The 20,971-nt window shown below is 45.2% G+C and overlaps 1 protein-coding gene and 1 long non-coding RNA gene across 2 annotated transcripts in view; both read left to right on the top strand.

Moving 5' to 3' along the window:
* The window catches only part of LOC140693376 (uncharacterized), a 160,493-nt gene extending 154,196 nt beyond the window's left edge, over positions 1-6,297 (top strand). The window contains exon 18 of the mRNA XM_072957280.1: positions 6,037-6,297. The gene's annotated coding sequence lies outside the window, so the exon portion shown is untranslated. The remainder of the gene's footprint in view (positions 1-6,036) is intronic.
* Positions 6,298-16,295: 9,998 nt separating this feature from the next.
* LOC140693467 (uncharacterized) lies at positions 16,296-17,076 on the top strand. Its single transcript, XR_012069218.1, has 3 exons — positions 16,296-16,434; positions 16,643-16,713; positions 16,864-17,076. It is a non-coding gene; the product is annotated as an uncharacterized lncRNA (long non-coding RNA).
* Positions 17,077-20,971: the final 3,895 nt, after the last annotated feature.

The raw sequence follows: 20,971 nt of genomic DNA, 5'->3' as shown, positions 1-20,971 counted from the left end.
AGAGACATTATAGATATGAGAACACTGCAACAGTTTTGCTAGGCTATTGAGAATCATGTGCTCTTCTATGAAAGATGAGAATGTTTAATCATCCAATTATGTTGAGAAACACAATTAAACCTGACAAATATGGCAACCACATATTTGCACCCGGTATTTGACTGAAGGGAAAAGATGGTCCACAAAAAATGTGTCACTACATATCTATGCCAACAATTACACTTCATTTCAATAACAGAATTATAATAGTTACAAATACTGTTTTGAAAAACTGAGGATAAATAAATATTCAAATTCAGGCAAAGAATCCACTCACTTACAAAACACCCTTCACACCAAAGTAGATATAACCCCAGCATGATCTGAATCTGGGGGAAGGTCATCATTTCACAGTGTGAGCTAAGAATTCAAACCAACCTATTTTGGTTGAGAGTAGTTGACCATGGAGGAGTACACTGTTGTACAAAGAAAGTGAAGGTGGAGGAACTCTGAATCTAGGAGGGTCTTCCTGTGCTCCTACTGGCTTCAATGCAGTTCAAGGGATGATTCTCTGAAATGTATAACTGAGTGAAGGGGAGGGAAAACAAGTGCTTGAGAGCAAGGCACAACCCTGGGAAAAGGCTTAGCAGGGCTTGGTGCTTGGTCGTCTGAGTGGTTTGTAAATGCCCTGTGGAACGTTTGGAATTTCAAGACATCTTCGAAGAACATGACAGCTTCTATCATTTCTACCTTCTCTTATGATTTGGATGGAAGAAAGCTTGGACCCGTAATTGGAGCAGAGAATTAAGTACCTTCCTCAAGTGTACATTCACATTCAACATGTTACTGACAGTATCAACGAGGCTCAATATGTCCATGAATGTCTTCCAAGCTTGGTATCCTCTACAGCTGTTTCCATGCCAGTATTATTCATTGTAGCACAACAAATCTCATCAAAGAGATCGCATCTTTCCTCAATCCGTGCAGCCAGCTTTTCGGCCAGATTCACTTAGTGTCTCCTATAAAGTCAAATTCAAAAGGATTGGGCAATTCTGAAAGTACCTCGGAGAATCACCAGTGAGGTGATGACAGGCATTTCTTCCACTGTCTGCTCTTAAAGGTTCTGGAAACTGACCTGTGAACTCAGGTCTTTGGGCAGCAGCAGTATCTCGAACTTACACAGCTTCCTGGAACAAAGACTTAAGCCAAGCTCCACTGAGGGAGGCAGCCCCTCCATCACACTGATCCACCCACAGAACTCTGCCCGGTTACTTAGGATCCACCAGCCACAACAAGCCTCGCAGTACACAACAACATTCCACCTGGAATCCAACAGATAACTGCCATCCCCAAAGGCTGCTGCGTCTTGTCAGTGTTGGGGGAGGGGCTGCATCCGACGAGAGGTTCCTAAGGTAAATGTGATTCTACCCACTAGCGTCCCATGGGCCTCTCTTCTTCCCTCTTTCCTTTTGTTCAGATCTGTATGCACAGTACCAACGGAGGGAAGTGTGTCCATTTTCAGTTGATGGTTTCATACGTCTTTAAACTTTCTAACAGTTCACAGCACACAGAGACCCAATAAAGGAAACGTATGTTCCTGTAATATCCGTACATCCGGAATACATATGCGTCGCCTGATTTCTGCTGAAACACCCGCACTCTCAGGACATGGATCCATTTGTTTCATGGGGGCTGAAATTCCAAGAAATGAAACCAACATCAATGTGCACTTTACTGTCTGTCTCTTTTGCACTTATTACCCTATTGCAGAGCTACTTGTCTTTGTTATAGGCTTATACCATTTCTTATCTACGTAGGGTAGAATATGGCATTCATTCATCCTATTGGAAGACTTGCAAGTCTATATCACGGAAAAGGACTCCATTGCCTTTCAAATCGGCATTTGGGTTAGGTCACGATATGCTCTTATGAATCAATATTTACGAATATAAATGCACGCCTCTGATTTCAGAATACAAGTGTGCAGAGTACATGCAAGCCACAACACTGGGTCGATGAGTGCTGAATGATCCTTGATATCACCTTGAGTATTTACTTTTGAAAAATCATGGTTCCCTTGGTAAATGTCAGCCAACCGTACCATTTTGGTGCTTGTTTGTTGGTTTGATTCTTTGTTCGTCTACATCCCGTTAGTTTTGCAAACACATCAGGCCATGAATTTCTCCGTTCGCTTCAGAGAGTCATATAAGCTGATTCACTTAAGAGAGTGCATCCAATCACCAATGATTTCCTGCTTCCCTCTCCCATCTTTAGGGTTTTGATGTCCTCCTTGCCTTCTTCTTGTTTCTTCTTTGCCACTCATGCTCTTCTTGCATTTCCAATAATGGTTTCTTCTTTCCATTTCATCTTGCTGCTTTTCTATTCAGGGGAGTATTCTCAACCTTCTTTTTAGAAGAAGTATTGAACTGCTGAATTCTTTTAAGATTTGCCGGTCTGTGGAATTCTCTAGTTCTGCCGATATTAGAAATGGGGTCATGTGGCATAGGCTACCCTAGATGGCAACATTTTCCCATTCAGGATGTGATCTATGTCCTGGCACTTCTCCCTGTCCTGCAATATTGCTGCCGAAATATCAGCTGAAACCCCTCTGGAGGTTCTCTTGTGACCATGTTGTTTCCTCCAGGTGCATTTTAAAGCACTGGGATGCTCATGAACATTGTTGATTTAAATCATACAGATGCTGGTAGGTCTATTGGGATTCCACCTCCATTGGACACTGTGTACTTCCTGAATACGAATAGATGATTCTTTCTTGGCTTTCAGCAACTTTCGGTCTGATTTTCCTACAGATAACTTTTTAGACATTTTTTGTTTCTTTATCTCTTGCTTTTCCATCTGGGACACTTATGAATCATAGGTTTTCATGCCTTGTCTTACACCACGATTCAACAGCAATGTTTTCATTGGTTTACACTTGCTTTTCTATGTCTGCTTCTGACCGAGGGATTTCTGTTACCCTGTATTCACAGTCATTCACGATTCCCTCTGCATTATCTAGTCTACATAGGACAGAATTTTAGCCCTGATATTATCTCATCCATTGAGTTTTCTGAAATTATTTGGCTCATCTTTAAACTTTCCCATCCCATTTTCTGGTACTCTGTCTTTTGTGATTCTGAGAAATTGTTGCTCTTAGTGATTGCCTCACCTCCATTTTCAATAGGTGATCTGGTAGCGTTTTGCAGTCTAGATGATTGAAAGCTTGTATTTTGGGCCTTCAATCTCTTTGGAACTAAAAATGGAACTTCATGTTTCTTTTACAGTACTTCTTCATCTCTACTGTTCAGATAAAATCAGGAATCTAATGAAGACTTCTAGGCCTTTGTAAAGGGAAAATTTTAGACCGTCGTCTATACACAATACCATGGGATTCCTGTGAGGACAATTTCTCCTAGACATTGATGCCATGTCATGTTCCTGTGTGTGTTGACTGGTATATCTCCAATTGCTGGTGTTGCATTATTTATGATGAACAACCCACACTATTTTGATTAGCATAACTTCATTTTGATTACGCATATCTCACAATTCTGAAAGTGCGCAGGACACTTCCTCTTGTGGAAATGAGGCTTCTAAAGGTTCTCAGCTCTGCATTCTGCTCTATGTCATTTTGGAGTGTTTCCAAAACAGTAAACTGAGAGTGCGCTTGTGCTTTGTAGTGTCACGGGAATGTCCCAATGAAAGCAGTTCTTCCAAGAGCTCTCTCTCTACAGAAACACCAGTGGAAGCACATCCATGGATGTCACACATCAGGGCCTGCTGGAATGATCTCGCAGTCCTACCTTGGTGTCCTCGCTGCCGTACCGTGCCGGTGCCATCGAAAATGTAGCATCCGCATTTGGGAGATAGTGCTGAAGGAAAAGCTTCCTCTTCTCACACTGTGGTCTTGGACCACTCTTCCTTGTCCTCTCATCCTTGTGGCACGGGTGCACGAAGGCAACCACAGAGTTGTTGCGCATTCTCTGCCTCAATCCAAACCATAATCCCAGCCCAGGTTATGAATGTAGCAGATCCTAAGGCTTTTCATTCTGATTTCAAACCCAAGGCCCCTGGAACCCTCAGACCAGATGCACGGTATTTCTGATTCAGCCCCACACGTGCTCTATTGGCAAAATGCCCAATTGGTCCCTTGTCCTGCAGATGCACTTGGTTTGTCCATGGGACATATCAGTAATCTCCACCGCGCGACCAGTGTGGTTGCTTTATCATTGGTACACAGTTCGGTTTGCTCTCTTGATTCGACCCACCACATCCCACAATGCAGTCCAGATCCCTGAGACTCATCGTGTGCCATCATCCGTAGCCCTATCCCTCACTGACCGTTGCCTCTGCTCCCTCAAATTTGGCAGCTCGGATCTTGGTCTCAGAATCAACTGTGGGGATATTTTGCGCTGGTTTCTTTGAGTTCTGTCAGCCAAGCATCTGCTGTGCACTCTTGTAAATCTCAGCACATCACCTTCAATCCCATGTCTCCTGTCCGCTTGAGAGTGTGCGTCCAAGGTAAACAGAGATTCACCCTTGTTGCTCCATCACGAGGGTTCAGACCCTGCACTGGTTTCCATTCACTGTTTTGCCCTCTCCTGCTTCCAGGTGTCCTGAGGCCTCATCCTGTCTTTGGAAGTAACAAACCTCTCTTCGGCAAGTGTCCTGTGCCAAGGGCTGTGTGAGTGGATGTTTCCATTGCTCTGTACATGGGAGCGAGTGAGTGCAGGTTGCACTTCTCTGCCAACTGGGCATCGATGAATCAACACTATCCAGATACATTTCACAGAAATGTGATATTTGCTTAGCTCTTTGTTTCTATACAGCCTTGGTGGGAGGGATTGTCCGAAGACACCTGTTTTGACAGTGTGTTGATATCTCATTTGCAGTCTTTAAGAAGTTTAACAGAATTCATTTACATGTTTTGGGAGTATACGAAAATGAAGTTATTTTTTGAAACACACTGTATCGACCTAGAAGCCAGACTTGTCAATTTTGGTAACATTTTGTCAGCTCTACGGAAAACCTAGACAGAAAGAATGCAAACTTCCAGTCCAAACTGTTAAAGGGGTCATGTCAGCTCTTTACGGTTGAAGCCTCCGAAACCAACGGGAACCATGAAATAACTATTGGAAACATGAAATAACCCCCAACCTTGGATACACTAGTGCATGTGGTGCCCTTTACTCCCAATGACACCTACTGGCCAATGTTGGCATTTCAAGGGGTAACATCCCTCTCTAGGAAAATACAAGAGGAAACAAACCAAATATATCCATTTAGGTTTGAATCCAAAAGCACTTAGAGGCATTATAGCTAGGACAACCCTGCTGCAGTTATGCTAGTCTATTGAGAACCAGGTGTTCTTCTATCAGTGATGAGAACGATTAATCATCCGATCATGTTGGGTAAAGCCATTTAACGCAACCAAGTCTTCACCCCCATGATATAGTGCCCCCGGGGGCTTGACTCAATTGAAAGACGATCCACAGAAGCTGTGTCTTTAATGTCATTGGCGACTTTTACAGTACAGTTCACTTTCTGACATGTACTTTTTACCTATACTGTCTTGAAAAACTGAGGCCTAATACAGATTCAAGTTCAGTCAAAGATTCCCCTCACTTACCACACTCCCTTCACCCCAGGGAAGACATAAACACAACATTTGCTGAATCTAGTGGAAGGCCATCGTTTCTAGGTGTGAGCTAAGTATTCAATTCCTATCGATTTCAGCCGAGACTATTTGACCTTTAAGGAGTTCACTGTTGTTCACAGAGTGTGAAGCTGGAGGAACTCTGATTCTAGGAGGGGCTTGCTCTTCTCGTAATGGCTTCATTGCAGCTCAGGTACTGATCCTTCCAAATGGATGCCTGAGTGGAGGGGAGGGAAGGGCAAGTGCTTGCTAGCTAGGCCCAAACCTGGGAAAAGGCTTACCTGGGCTTGGTGAATTCTGGTCTGAATGGCTTGGGAATGCCCCTTGGGACGTGTGGATTCTCACGACCTCTTCCAAGAACAGGAGCGTTTTGATCATCTCTGCCATCTCTTCTCTTGCAGATGTCAGGGACCTTGGACCCGTTCTTGGAGAAGAGAATTGAGGAACGTCCTCAAGTCCACGTTGGCACTCCGTATGTTTCTGCCAGTATCAGCGAGGATCAATATGTCTCATGAATGTCTTTTGAGCCTGGTATCCTCTACAGCTGTCTCCACGCCAGTATTCTCCATTGTAGCAGAACATCTCTCATCCATGTGTTCGCATCTATCCTCAATCCGTGCAGCCAGCTTTTCGCCCAGCTTCTCTTCGTGTCTCCCCTAAAGTCGACTTCACCAGGACTGGGCAAGTCTGAAAGTACCTCGGAGCCTCACCAGTAAGCTGATGACAGGCAGATCTTCCACGGTCTGCTCTTAAAGGTTCTGGAAACTGACCTGTGAACTCAGGTCTTTGGGCAGCAGCAGTATCTCGAACTTACACAGCTTCCCGGACCAAACACCTAAGCCAAGCTCCACAGAGGGCGGCAGCCCCTCCATCACACTGATCCACCCACAGAACTCTGCCCAGTTACCTATGATCCAACAGCCACAACAAGCCTCGCGGTACACACCAACATTCCACCTGGAATCCAACCGGTAACTGCCATCCCCAATGGCTGCTGCATCTTGTCAGTGTTGGGGGAGGGGCTGCATCCGACGAGAGGTTCCTAAGGTAAATGTGATTCTACCCACTAGCGTCCCATGGGCCTCTCTTCTTCCCTCTTTACTTTTGTTCAGATCTGTATGCACAGAACCAATGGAGGGATGTGGGTCCATTTTTAGTTGATGGTTTCACACGTCTTTAAACTTTCTAACAGTTCACAGTACACAGAGACCCTCTAAAGGAGACTTATGTTCCTGTAATATCCGTACACCCGGAATACATATGCGTCGCCTGATTTCTGCTGAAACACCCGCACTCTCAGGACATGGATCCACTTGTTTCATGGGGGCTGAAATTCCAAGAAATGAAACCAACCCCAATGTGCACTTTACTGTCTGTCTCTTTTGCTCTTAGTACACTTTGGCAAATCTACGTGCCTTTGTTATAGCCTTCTTACATTTCTTCTCTACGTAGCGTAGAATATGGCATTCCTTCATCCTGTTGGAAGACATACAAGTCTACATCACGGACTAGGAATCCATTTGATTCCAAATCGGCATTTGGCTTAGGTCACGATATGCTCTTATGAATCAATATTTACGAATATGAATGCACGCCTCTGATTTCCGAAGACAAGTGTGCTGAGTACATGCAAGCCGCGATACTGGGTCGATGCGTGCTGAATGATCCTTGACATCACCTTGAGTATTTTCTTTTGAATAATCATGATTCCCTTGGTATATGTCAGCCAACCGTACCCTTTTGGTGCTTGTTTGTTGGTTTGATTCTTTGTTGGTCTGCTTCTTGCTTGTTTTGCAAACACGTCAGGCCATGCATCTCTCCTTTCGCTTCAAACAGAGAGTCCAATAAGCTGATTCACTTAAGAGAGTGCTTCCAATCACCTATGATTTCCTGCTTCCCTCTCCCATCTTTAGGGTTTTGATGTCCTCCTTGCCTTCTTCTTGTTTCTTCTTTGCCACTCATGCTCTTCTTGCATTTCCAATAATGGTTTTCTTCTTTCCATTTCATCTTGCTGCTTTTCTATTCAGGGGAGTATTCTCAACCTTCCTTTTAGAAGAAGTTTTGAACTGCTGAATTCTTTTAAGGTTTGCCGGTCTGTGGAATTCTCTAGCTCTGCCGTTATTAGAAATGGTGGTCATGGGGCATAGGCTACCCTAGGTGGCAGCATTTGGCCATTCAGGTTATGGTCTGTGTCCTGGCACTCCTCCCTGTCCTGCAATATTGCTGCCGAGATATCAGCTGAAACCCCTCTGGAGGTTCCCTTGTGACTATGTTGTTTCCTCCAGGTGCATTTTAAATCACTGGGATATTCGTGAACTTTGTTGATTTGAATCATACAGCTGCTGGTAGGTCTATTGGGATTCCACCTCCTTTGGATGCTGTGTAATTCCTGAATTCGCATAGATGATTCTTTCTTGGCTTTCAGCACGTTTCAGTCTGATTTTTCTACAGATACTTTTTCAGACATTTTTTGTTCCTTTATCTCTTGCTTTTCCATCTGGGACTCTTATGAACTGTAGTCTTTCATGCCCTGTCTTAACCCAGGATTCAACAGCAATGTTTCATTGGTTTGCACTTGCTTTCCTATGTCTGCTTCTGACCGAGGGATTTCTGTTCCCCTGTCTTCACAGTCATTCACACGTCCCTCTGCATTATCTAGTCTGCTAAGGACTGAATTTTAGCCCTGATATTATCACATCCATTGAGTTTTCTGATACTTTTTGTCTCGTCTTTAGACTTTCTCTTCCCCTTTTCTGATATTCTGCCTTTTGTGATTCTGAGACAATGTTGTTCTTCAGGGTTTTCCAGACCTCCATTTTCAACACTTGGTCTGGAGAGCGTTTTGCTGTCTAGTGGTTTGAAAGCTTATCTTCTGGGCCTTCAATATCTTTGGAACTGAAAATGGTACTTCCTGTTTCTTTTACTGTACTTCTTCATCTCTACTGGTCAGGTAATATCAGGTATCTAATGTAGACTTCTAGGGCTTTGTTAAGTGAAAATTTTAGACTCTTGTCTCTACGCAATTCCATGGGATTAATGTGAGGACAACTTCTCGTAGACATTGATGCCATATTCTGTTCCTGTGTGTGTTGTCTGGTATATCTCCAATTGCTGGTGTTGCATTTGTTGTGATGAACATCCCATACTATTTCGATTAGCATAACTTCATTTTGATTACGCATATCTCACAATTCTGAAAGTGCGCAGGACACTTCCTCTTGTGGAAATGAGGCTTCTAAAGGTTCTCAGATCTGCATTCTGCTCTATGTCATTTTGGAGTGTTTAAAACAAAGCAAACTGAGAGTGCGCTTGTGCTTTGTAGTGCCACGGGAATGTCCCACTGAAAGCAGTTCTTCCCAGAGTTTCTCTGTCTACTGAAACACCAGTGGAAGCTCATCCATGGGTGTCACACATCAGGGCCTGCTGGAATGATCCCGCAGACCTACCTTGTTGTCCTCGGTGCCGTACCGTGCCGGTGCCATCCAAAATGTAGCATCCGCTTTTGGGAGATAGTGCTGAAGGAAATGCTTCCTCTTCTCACGCTGTGGACTCGGACCACTCTTCCTTGTCCCCTCATCCTTGTGGCACGGGTGCACGAAGGCAACCACAGAGCTGTTGCGCATCCTGTGCCTCAAACCAAACCATAATCCCAGCCCAGGTTAGGAATGTAGCAGATCCTAAGGCTTTTCATTCTGATTTCAAACCCAAGGCCCCATGGATCCCTCAGACCAGATGCACGATAGCTCTGATTCAGCCCCACACGTGCTCTATTGGCAAAATGCCCAATTGGTCCCTGGTCCTGCAGATGCACTGGCTGTGGCCATGGGACATATCGGTAATCTCCAGCGCACGACCAGTGTGGTTGCTTTATCATTGGTACACTGTTCGGTTTGGTCTCTTGATTCGACCCACCACATCCCACAATGTAGTCCAGATCCCTGAGACTCAGCGTGTGCCATCATCCCTAGCCCTATCCCTCACTGACCGTTGCCTCTGCTCCCTCAAATTTGGCAGCTCGGATCTTGGTCTCAGAATCAACTGTGGGGATATTTTGCGCTGGTTTCTTTGAGTTCTGTCAGCCAAGCATCTGCTGTGCCCTCTTGTAAATCTCAGCACATCACCTTCAATCCCATGTCTCCTGTCCGCTTGAGAGTGTGCGTCCAAGGCAAACAGAGTTTCACCCTTGTTGCTCCATCACCAGGGGTCAGACCCTGCACTGGTTTCCATTCCCTGCTTTGCCTTCTCCTGCTTCCAGGTGTCCTGAGGCCTCATCCTGTCTTTGGAAGTAACAGACCTCTCTTCGGCAAGTGTCCTGTGCCAAGGGCTGGGTGAGTGGATGTTTCCATTGCTCTGTACATGGGAGCGAGTGAGTGCAGGTTGCACTTCTTCTCTGCCAACTGGGCATCGATGAATCAACACTATCCAGATACATTTCACAGACATGTGATATTTGCTCAGCTCTTTGTTTCTATACAGCCTCGGTGGGAGGGATTGTCCGAAGACAACTGTTTTGACAGTGTGTTGATATCTCATTTGCAGTCTTTAAGAAGTTTAACAGAATTCATTTACATGTTTTGGGAGTATACGAAAATGAAGTTATTTTTTGAAACACACTGTATCGACCTAGAAGCCAGACTTGTCAATTTTGGTAACATTTTGTCAGCTCTACGGAAAACCTAGACAGAAAGAATGCAAACTTCCAGTCCAAACTGTTAAAGGGGTCATGTCAGCTCTTTACGGTTGAAGCCTCCGAAACCAACAGGAACCATGAAATAACTATTGGAAACATGAAATAACCCCCAACCTTGGATACACTTGTGCATGTGGTGCCCTTTACTCCCAATGACACCTACTGGCCAATGTTGGCATTTCAAGGGGTAACATCACTCTCTAGGAAAATACAAGAGGAAATAAACCAAATATATCCATTTAGGTTTGAATCCAAAAGCACCTAGAGGCATTATAGCTAGGACAACCCTGCTGCAGTTATGCTAGTCTATTGAGAACCAGGTGTTCTTCTATCAGTGATGAGAACGATTAATCATCCGATCATGTTGGGTAAAGCCATTTAACGCAACCAAGTCTGCACCCCCATGATATAGTGCCCCCGGGGGCTTGACTCAATTGAAAGACGATCCACAGAAGCTGTGTCTTTAATGTCATTGGCGACTTTTACAGTACAGTTCACTTTCTGACATGTACTATTTACCTATACTGTCTTGAAAAACTGAGGCCTAATACAGATTCAAGTTCAGTCAAAGGTTCCCCTCACTTACCACACTCCCTTCACCCCAGGGAAGACATAAACACAACATTTGCTGAATCTAGCGGAAGGCCATCGTTTCTAGGTGTGAGCTAAGTATTCAATTCCTATCGATTCCAGCCGAGACTATTTGACCTTTAAGGAGTTCACTGTTGTTCACAGAGTGTGAAGCTGGAGGAACTCTGATTCTAGGAGGGGCTTGCTCTTCTCGTAATGGCTTCATTGCAGCTCAGGTACTGATCCTTCCAAATGGATGCCTGAGTGGAGGGGAGGGAAGGGCAAGTGCTTGCTAGCTAGGCCCAAACCTGGGAAAAGGCTTACCTGGGCTTGGTGAATTCTGGTCTGAATGGCTTGGGAATGCCCCTTGGGACGTGTGGATTCTCACGACCTCTTCCAAGAACAGGAGCGTTTTGATCATCTCTGCCATCTCTTCTCTTGCAGATGTCAGGGACCTTGGACCCGTTCTTGGAGAAGAGAATTGAGGAACTTCCTCAAGTCCACGTTGGCACTCCGTATGTTTCTGCCCGTATCAGCGAGGATCAATATGTCTCATGAATGTCTTTTGAGCCTGGTATCCTCTACAGCTGTCTCCACGCCAGTATTCTCCATTGTAGCAGAACATCTCTCATCCATGTGTTCGCATCTCTCCTCAATCCGTGCAGCCAGCTTTTCGCCCAGCTTCTCTTCGTGTCTCCCCTAAAGTCGACTTCACCAGGACTGGGCAAGTCTGAAAGTACCTCGGAGCCTCACCAGTAAGCTGATGACAGGCAGATCTTCCACTGTCTGCTCTTAAAGGTTCTGGAAACTGACCTGTGAACTCAGGTCTTTGGGCAGCAGCAGTATCTCGAACTTACACAGCTTCCCGGACCAAACACCTAAGCCAAGCTCCACAGAGGGCGGCAGCCCCTCCATCACACTGATCCACCCACAGAACTCTGCCCGGTTACCTAGGATCCAACAGCCACAACAAGCCTCGCGGTACACACCAACATTCCACCTGGAATCCAACCGGTAACTGCCATCCCCAATGGCTGCTGCATCTTGTCAGTGTTGGGGGAGGGGCTGCATCCGACGAGAGGTTCCTAAGGTAAATGTGATTCTACCCACTAGCGTCCCATGGCCCTTTCTTCTTCCCTCTTTCCTTTTGTTCAGATCTGTATGCACAGAACCAATGGAGGGAAGTGGGTCCCTTTTTAGTTGATGGTTTCACACGTCTTTAAACTTTCTAACAGTTCACAGTACACAGAGACCCTCTAAAGGAGACTTATGTTCCTATAATATCCGTACACCCGGAATACATATGCGTCGCCTGATTTCTGCTGAAACACCCGCACTCTCAGGACATGGATCCATTTGTTTCATGGGGGCTGAAATTCCAAGAAATGAAACCAACCCCAATGTGCACTTTACTGTCTGTCTCTTTTGCTCTTAGTACACTTTGGCAGATCTACGTGCCTTTGTTATAGGCTTCTTACATTTCTTCTCTACGTAGCGTAGAATATGGCATTCCTTCATCCTGTTGGAAGACATACAAGTCTACATCACGGACTAGGAATCCATTTGATTCCAAATCGGCATTTGGCTTAGGTCACGATATGCTCTTATGGATCAATATTTACGAATATGAATGCACGCCTCTGATTTCCGAAGACAAGTGTACTGAGTATATGCAAGCCGCGATACTGGGTCGATGCGTGCTGAATGATCCTTGACATCACATTGAGTATTTTCTTTTGAATAATCATGATTCCCTTGGTATATGTCAGCCAACCGTACCCTTTTGGTGCTTGTTTGTTTGTTTGATACTTTGTTGGTCTGCTTCTTGCTTGATTTGCAAACACGTCAGGCCATGCATCTCTCCTTTCGCTTCAAACAGAGAGTCCAATAAGCTGATTCACTTAAGAGAGTGCTTCCAATCACCTATGATTTCCTGCTTCCCTCTCCCATCTTTAGGGTTTTGATGTCCTCCTTGCCTTCTTCTTGTTTCTTCTTTGCCACTCATGCTCTTCTTGCATTTCCAATAATGGTTTTCTTCTTTCCATTTCATCTTGCTGCTTTTCTATTCAGGGGAGTATTCTCAACCTTCCTTTTAGAAGAAGTTTTGAACTGCTGAATTCTTTTAAGGTTTGCCGGTCTGTGGAATTCTCTAGCTCTGCCGTTATTAGAAATGGTGGTCATGGGGCATAGGCTACCCTAGGTGGCAGCATTTGGCCATTCAGGATATGGTCTGTGTCCTGGCACTCCTCCCTGTCCTGCAATATTGCTGCCGAGATATCAGCTGAAACCCCTCTGGAGGTTCCCTTGTGACTATGTTGTTTCCTCCAGGTGCATTTTAAATCACTGGGATATTCGTGAACTTTGTTGATTTGAATCATACAGCTGCTGGTAGGTCTATTGGGATTCCACCTCCTTTGGATGCTGTGTAATTCCTGAATTCGCATAGATGATTCTTTCTTGGCTTTCAGCACGTTTCAGTCTGATTTTTCTACAGATACTTTTTCAGACATTTTTTGTTCCTTTATCTCTTGCTTTTCCATCTGGGACTCTTATGAACTGTAGTCTTTCATGCCCTGTCTTAACCCAGGATTCAACAGCAATGTTTCATTGGTTTGCACTTGCTTTCCTATGTCTGCTTCTGACCGAGGGATTTCTGTTCCCCTGTCTTCACAGTCATTCACACGTCCCTCTGCATTATCTAGTCTGCTAAGGACTGAATTTTAGCCCTGATATTATCACATCCATTGAGTTTTCTGATACTTTTTGTCTCGTCTTTAGACTTTCTCTTCCCCTTTTCTGATATTCTGCCTTTTGTGATTCTGAGACAATGTTGTTCTTCAGGGTTTTCCAGACCTCCATTTTCAACACTTGGTCTGGAGAGCGTTTTGCTGTCTAGTGGTTTGAAAGCTTATCTTCTGGGCCTTCAATATCTTTGGAACTGAAAATGGTACTTCCTGTTTCTTTTACTGTACTTCTTCATCTCTACTGGTCAGGTAATATCAGGTATCTAATGTAGACTTCTAGGGCTTTGTTAAGTGAAAATTTTAGACTCTTGTCTCTACGCAATTCCATGGGATTAATGTGAGGACAACTTCTCGTAGACATTGATGCCATATTCTGTTCCTGTGTGTGTTGTCTGGTATATCTCCAATTGCTGGTGTTGCATTTGTTGTGATGAACATCCCATACTATTTCGATTAGCATAACTTCATTTTGATTACGCATATCTCACAATTCTGAAAGTGCGCAGGACACTTCCTCTTGTGGAAATGAGGCTTCTAAAGGTTCTCAGATCTGCATTCTGCTCTATGTCATTTTGGAGTGTTTAAAACAAAGCAAACTGAGAGTGCGCTTGTGCTTTGTAGTGCCACGGGAATGTCCCACTGAAAGCAGTTCTTCCCAGAGTTTCTCTGTCTACTGAAACACCAGTGGAAGCTCATCCATGGGTGTCACACATCAGGGCCTGCTGGAATGATCCCGCAGACCTACCTTGTTGTCCTCGGTGCCGTACCGTGCCGGTGCCATCCAAAATGTAGCATCCGCTTTTGGGAGATAGTGCTGAAGGAAATGCTTCCTCTTCTCACGCTGTGGACTCGGACCACTCTTCCTTGTCCCCTCATCCTTGTGGCACGGGTGCACGAAGGCAACCACAGAGCTGTTGCGCATCCTGTGCCTCAAACCAAACCATAATCCCAGCCCAGGTTAGGAATGTAGCAGATCCTAAGGCTTTTCATTCTGATTTCAAACCCAAGGCCCCATGGATCCCTCAGACCAGATGCACGATAGCTCTGATTCAGCCCCACACGTGCTCTATTGGCAAAATGCCCAATTGGTCCCTGGTCCTGCAGATGCACTGGCTGTGGCCATGGGACATATCGGTAATCTCCAGCGCACGACCAGTGTGGTTGCTTTATCATTGGTACACTGTTCGGTTTGGTCTCTTGATTCGACCCACCACATCCCACAATGTAGTCCAGATCCCTGAGACTCAGCGTGTGCCATCATCCCTAGCCCTATCCCTCACTGACCGTTGCCTCTGCTCCCTCAAATTTGGCAGCTCGGATCTTGGTCTCAGAATCAACTGTGGGGATATTTTGCGCTGGTTTCTTTGAGTTCTGTCAGCCAAGCATCTGCTGTGCCCTCTTGTAAATCTCAGCACATCACCTTCAATCCCATGTCTCCTGTCCGCTTGAGAGTGTGCGTCCAAGGCAAACAGAGTTTCACCCTTGTTGCTCCATCACCAGGGGTCAGACCCTGCACTGGTTTCCATTCCCTGCTTTGCCTTCTCCTGCTTCCAGGTGTCCTGAGGCCTCATCCTGTCTTTGGAAGTAACAGACCTCTCTTCGGCAAGTGTCCTGTGCCAAGGGCTGGGTGAGTGGATGTTTCCATTGCTCTGTACATGGGAGCGAGTGAGTGCAGGTTGCACTTCTTCTCTGCCAACTGGGCATCGATGAATCAACACTATCCAGATACATTTCACAGACATGTGATATTTGCTCAGCTCTTTGTTTCTATACAGCCTCGGTGGGAGGGATTGTCCGAAGACAACTGTTTTGACAGTGTGTTGATATCTCATTTGCAGTCTTTAAGAAGTTTAACAGAATTCATTTACATGTTTTGGGAGTATACGAAAATGAAGTTATTTTTTGAAACACACTGTATCGACCTAGAAGCCAGACTTGTCAATTTTGGTAACATTTTGTCAGCTCTACGGAAAACCTAGACAGAAAGAATGCAAACTTCCAGTCCAAACTGTTAAAGGGGTCATGTCAGCTCTTTACGGTTGAAGCCTCCGAAACCAACAGGAACCATGAAATAACTATTGGAAACATGAAATAACCCCCAACCTTGGATACACTTGTGCATGTGGTGCCCTTTACTCCCAATGACACCTACTGGCCAATGTTGGCATTTCAAGGGGTAACATCACTCTCTAGGAAAATACAAGAGGAAATAAACCAAATATATCCATTTAGGTTTGAATCCAAAAGCACCTAGAGGCATTATAGCTAGGACAACCCTGCTGCAGTTATGCTAGTCTATTGAGAACCAGGTGTTCTTCTATCAGTGATGAGAACGATTAATCATCCGATCATGTTGGGTAAAGCCATTTAACGCAACCAAGTCTGCACCCCCATGATATAGTGCCCCCGGGGGCTTGACTCAATTGAAAGACGATCCACAGAAGCTGTGTCTTTAATGTCATTGGCGACTTTTACAGTACAGTTCACTTTCTGACATGTACTATTTACCTATACTGTCTTGAAAAACTGAGGCCTAATACAGATTCAAGTTCAGTCAAAGGTTCCCCTCACTTACCACACTCCCTTCACCCCAGGGAAGACATAAACACAACATTTGCTGAATCTAGCGGAAGGCCATCGTTTCTAGGTGTGAGCTAAGTATTCAATTCCTATCGATTCCAGCCGAGACTATTTGACCTTTAAGGAGTTCACTGTTGTTCACAGAGTGTGAAGCTGGAGGAACTCTGATTCTAGGAGGGGCTTGCTCTTCTCGTAATGGCTTCATTGCAGCTCAGGTACTGATCCTTCCAAATGGATGCCTGAGTGGAGGGGAGGGAAGGGCAAGTGCTTGCTAGCTAGGCCCAAACCTGGGAAAAGGCTTACCTGGGCTTGGTGAATTCTGGTCTGAATGGCTTGGGAATGCCCCTTGGGACGTGTGGATTCTCACGACCTCTTCCAAGAACAGGAGCGTTTTTATCATCTCTGCCATCTCTTCTCTTGCAGATGTCAGGGACCTTGGACCCGTTCTTGGAGAAGAGAATTGAGGAACTTCCTCAAGTCCACGTTGGCACTCCGTATGTTTCTGCCCGTATCAGCGAGGATCAATATGTCTCATGAATGTCTTTTGAGCCTGGTATCCTCTACAGCTGTCTCCACGCCAGTATTCTCCATTGTAGCAGAACATCTCTCATCCATGTGTTCGCATCTCTCCTCAATCCGTGCAGCCAGCTTTTCGCCCAGCTTCTCTTCGTGTCTCCCCTAAAGTCGACTTCACCAGGACTGGGCAAGTCTGAAAGTACCTCGGAGCCTCACCAGTAAGCTGATGACAGGCAGATCTTCCACTGTCTGCTCTTAAAGGTTCTGGAAACTGACCTGTGAACTCAGGTCTTTGGGCAGCAGCAGTATCTCGAACTTACACAGCTTCCCGGACCAAACACCTAAGCCAAGCTCCACAGAGGGCGGCAGCCCCTCCATCACACTGATCCACCCACAGAACTCTGCCCGGTTACCTAGGATCCAACAGCCACAACAAGCCTCGCGGTACACACCAACATTCCACCTGGAATCCAACCGGTAACTGCCATCCCCAATGGCTGCTGCATCTTGTCAGTGTTGGGGGAGGGGCTGCATCCGACGAGAGGTTCCTAAGGTAAATGTGATTCTACCCACTAGCGTCCCATGGCCCTTTCTTCTTCCCTCTTTCCTTTTGTTCAGATCTGTATGCACAGAACCAATGGAGGGAAGTGGGTCCCTTTTTAGTTGATGGTTTCACACGTCTTTAAACTTTCTAACAGTTCACAGTACACAGAGACCCTCTAAAGGAGACTTATGTTCCTATAATATCCGTACACCCGGAATACATATGCGTCGCCTGATTTCTGCTGAAACACCCGCACTCTCAGGACATGGATCCATTTGTTTCATGGGGGCTGAAATTCCAAGAAATGAAACCAACCCCAATGTGCACTTTACTGTCTGTCTCTTTTGCTCTTAGTACACTTTGGCAGATCTACGTGCCTTTGTTATAGGCTTCTTACATTTCTTCTCTACGTAGCGTAGAATATGGCATTCCTTCATCCTGTTGGAAGACATACAAGTCTACATCACGGACTAGGAATCCATTTGATTCCAAATCGGCATTTGGCTTAGGTCACGATATGCTCTTATGGATCAATATTTACGAATATGAATGCACGCCTCTGATTTCCGAAGACAAGTGTACTGAGTATATGCAAGCCGCGATACTGGGTCGATGCGTGCTGAATGATCCTTGACATCACATTGAGTATTTTCTTTTGAATAATCATGATTCCCTTGGTATATGTCAGCCAACCGTACCCTTTTGGTGCTTGTTTGTTTGTTTGATACTTTGTTGGTCTGCTTCTTGCTTGATTTGCAAACACGTCAGGCCATGCATCTCTCCTTTCGCTTCAAACAGAGAGTCCAATAAGCTGATTCACTTAAGAGAGTGCTTCCAATCACCTATGATTTCCTGCTTCCCTCTCCCATCTTTAGGGTTTTGATGTCCTCCTTGCCTTCTTCTTGTTTCTTCTTTGCCACTCATGCTCTTCTTGCATTTCCAATAATGGTTTTCTTCTTTCCATTTCATCTTGCTGCTTTTCTATTCAGGGGAGTATTCTCAACCTTCCTTTTAGAAGAAGTTTTGAACTGCTGAATTCTTTTAAGGTTTGCCGGTCTGTGGAATTCTCTAGCTCTGCCGTTATTAGAAATGGTGGTCATGGGGCATAGGCTACCCTAGGTGGCAGCATTTGGCCATTCAGGATATGGTCTGTGTCCTGGCACTCCTCCCTGTCCTGCAATATTGCTGCCGAGATATCAGCTGAAACCCCTCTGGAGGTTCCCTTGTGACTATGTTGTTTCCTCCAGGTGCATTTTAAATCACTGGGATATTCGTGAACTTTGTTGATTTGAATCATACAGCTGCTGGTAGGTCTATTGGGATTCCACCTCCTTTGGATGCTGTGTAATTCCTGAATTCGCATAGATGATTCTTTCTTGGCTTTCAGCACGTTTCAGTCTGATTTTTCTACAGATACTTTTTCAGACATTTTTTGTTCCTTTATCTCTTGCTTTTCCATCTGGGACTCTTATGAACTGTAGTCTTTCATGCCCTGTCTTAACCCAGGATTCAACAGCAATGTTTCATTGGTTTGCACTTGCTTTCCTATGTCTGCTTCTGACCGAGGGATTTCTGTTCCCCTGTCTTCACAGTCATTCACACGTCCCTCTGCATTATCTAGTCTGCTAAGGACTGAATTTTAGCCCTGATATTATCACATCCATTGAGTTTTCTGATACTTTTTGTCTCGTCTTTAGACTTTCTCTTCCCCTTTTCTGATATTCTGCCTTTTGTGATTCTGAGACAATGTTGTTCTTCAGGGTTTTCCAGACCTCCATTTTCAACACTTGGTCTGGAGAGCGTTTTGCTGTCTAGTGGTTTGAAAGCTTATCTTCTGGGCCTTCAATATCTTTGGAACTGAAAATGGTACTTCCTGTTTCTTTTACTGTACTTCTTCATCTCTACTGGTCAGGTAATATCAGGTATCTAATGTAGACTTCTAGGGCTTTGTTAAGTGAAAATTTTAGACTCTTGTCTCTACGCAATTCCATGGGATTAATGTGAGGACAACTTCTCGTAGACATTGATGCCATATTCTGTTCCTGTGTGTGTTGTCTGGTATATCTCCAATTGCTGGTGTTGCATTTGTTGTGATGAACATCCCATACTATTTCGATTAGCATAACTTCATTTTGATTACGCATATCTCACAATTCTGAAAGTGCGCAGGACACTTCCTCTTGTGGAAATGAGGCTTCTAAAGGTTCTCAGATCTGCATTCTGCTCTATGTCATTTTGGAGTGTTTAAAACAAAGCAAACTGAGAGTGCGCTTGTGCTTTGTAGTGCCACGGGAATGTCCCACTGAAAGCAGTTCTTCCCAGAGTTTCTCTGTCTACTGAAACACCAGTGGAAGCTCATCCATGGGTGTCACACATCAGGGCCTGCTGGAATGATCCCGCAGACCTACCTTGTTGTCCTCGGTGCCGTACCGTGCCGGTGCCATCCAAAATGTAGCATCCGCTTTTGGGAGATAGTGCTGAAGGAAATGCTTCCTCTTCTCACGCTGTGGACTCGGACCACTCTTCCTTGTCCCCTCATCCTTGTGGCACGGGTGCACGAAGGCAACCACAGAGCTGTTGCGCATCCTGTGCCTCAAACCAAACCATAATCCCAGCCCAGGTTAGGAATGTAGCAGATCCTAAGGCTTTTCATTCTGATTTCAAACCCAAGGCCCCATGGATCCCTCAGACCAGATGCACGATAGCTCTGATTCAGCCCCACACGTGCTCTATTGGCAAAATGCCCAATTGGTCCCTGGTCCTGCAGATGCACTGGCTGTGGCCATGGGACATATCGGTAATCTCCAGCGCACGACCAGTGTGGTTGCTTTATCATTGGTACACTGTTCGGTTTGGTCTCTTGATTCGACCCACCACATCCCACAATGTAGTCCAGATCCCTGAGACTCAGCGTGTGCCATCATCCCTAGCCCTATCCCTCACTGACCGTTGCCTCTGCTCCCTCAAATTTGGCAGCTCGGATCTTGGTCTCAGAATCAACTGTGGGGATATTTTGCGCTGGTTTCTTTGAGTTCTGTCAGCCAAGCATCTGCTGTGCCCTCTTGTAAATCTCAGCACATCACCTTCAATCCCATGTCTCCTGTCCGCTTGAGAGTGTGCGTCCAAGGCAAACAGAGTTTCACCCTTGTTGCTCCATCACCAGGGGTCAGACCCTGCACTGGTTTCCATTCCCTGCTTTGCCTTCTCCTGCTTCCAGGTGTCCTGAGGCCTCATCCTGTCTTTGGAAGTAACAGACCTCTCTTCGGCAAGTGTCCTGTGCCAAGGGCTGGGTGAGTGGATGTTTCCATTGCTCTGTACATGGGAGCGAGTGAGTGCAGGTTGCACTTCTTCTCTGCCAACTGGGCATCGATGAATCAACACTATCCAGATACATTTCACAGACATGTGATATTTGCTCAGCTCTTTGTTTCTATACAGCCTCGGTGGGAGGGATTGTCCGAAGACAACTGTTTTGACAGTGTGTTGATATCTCATTTGCAGTCTTTAAGAAGTTTAACAGAATTCATTTACATGTTTTGGGAGTATACGAAAATGAAGTTATTTTTTGAAACACACTGTATCGACCTAGAAGCCAGACTTGTCAATTTTGGTAACATTTTGTCAGCTCTACGGAAAACCTAGACAGAAAGAATGCAAACTTCCAGTCCAAACTGTTAAAGGGGTCATGTCAG

The sequence above is a fragment of the Vicugna pacos genome, unplaced genomic scaffold (assembly GCF_048564905.1).
Source record: "Vicugna pacos unplaced genomic scaffold, VicPac4 scaffold_19, whole genome shotgun sequence".
Classification (NCBI taxonomy): domain Eukaryota; kingdom Metazoa; phylum Chordata; class Mammalia; order Artiodactyla; family Camelidae; genus Vicugna; species Vicugna pacos.
This window is presented reverse-complemented; position numbering and strand designations above follow the sequence as displayed.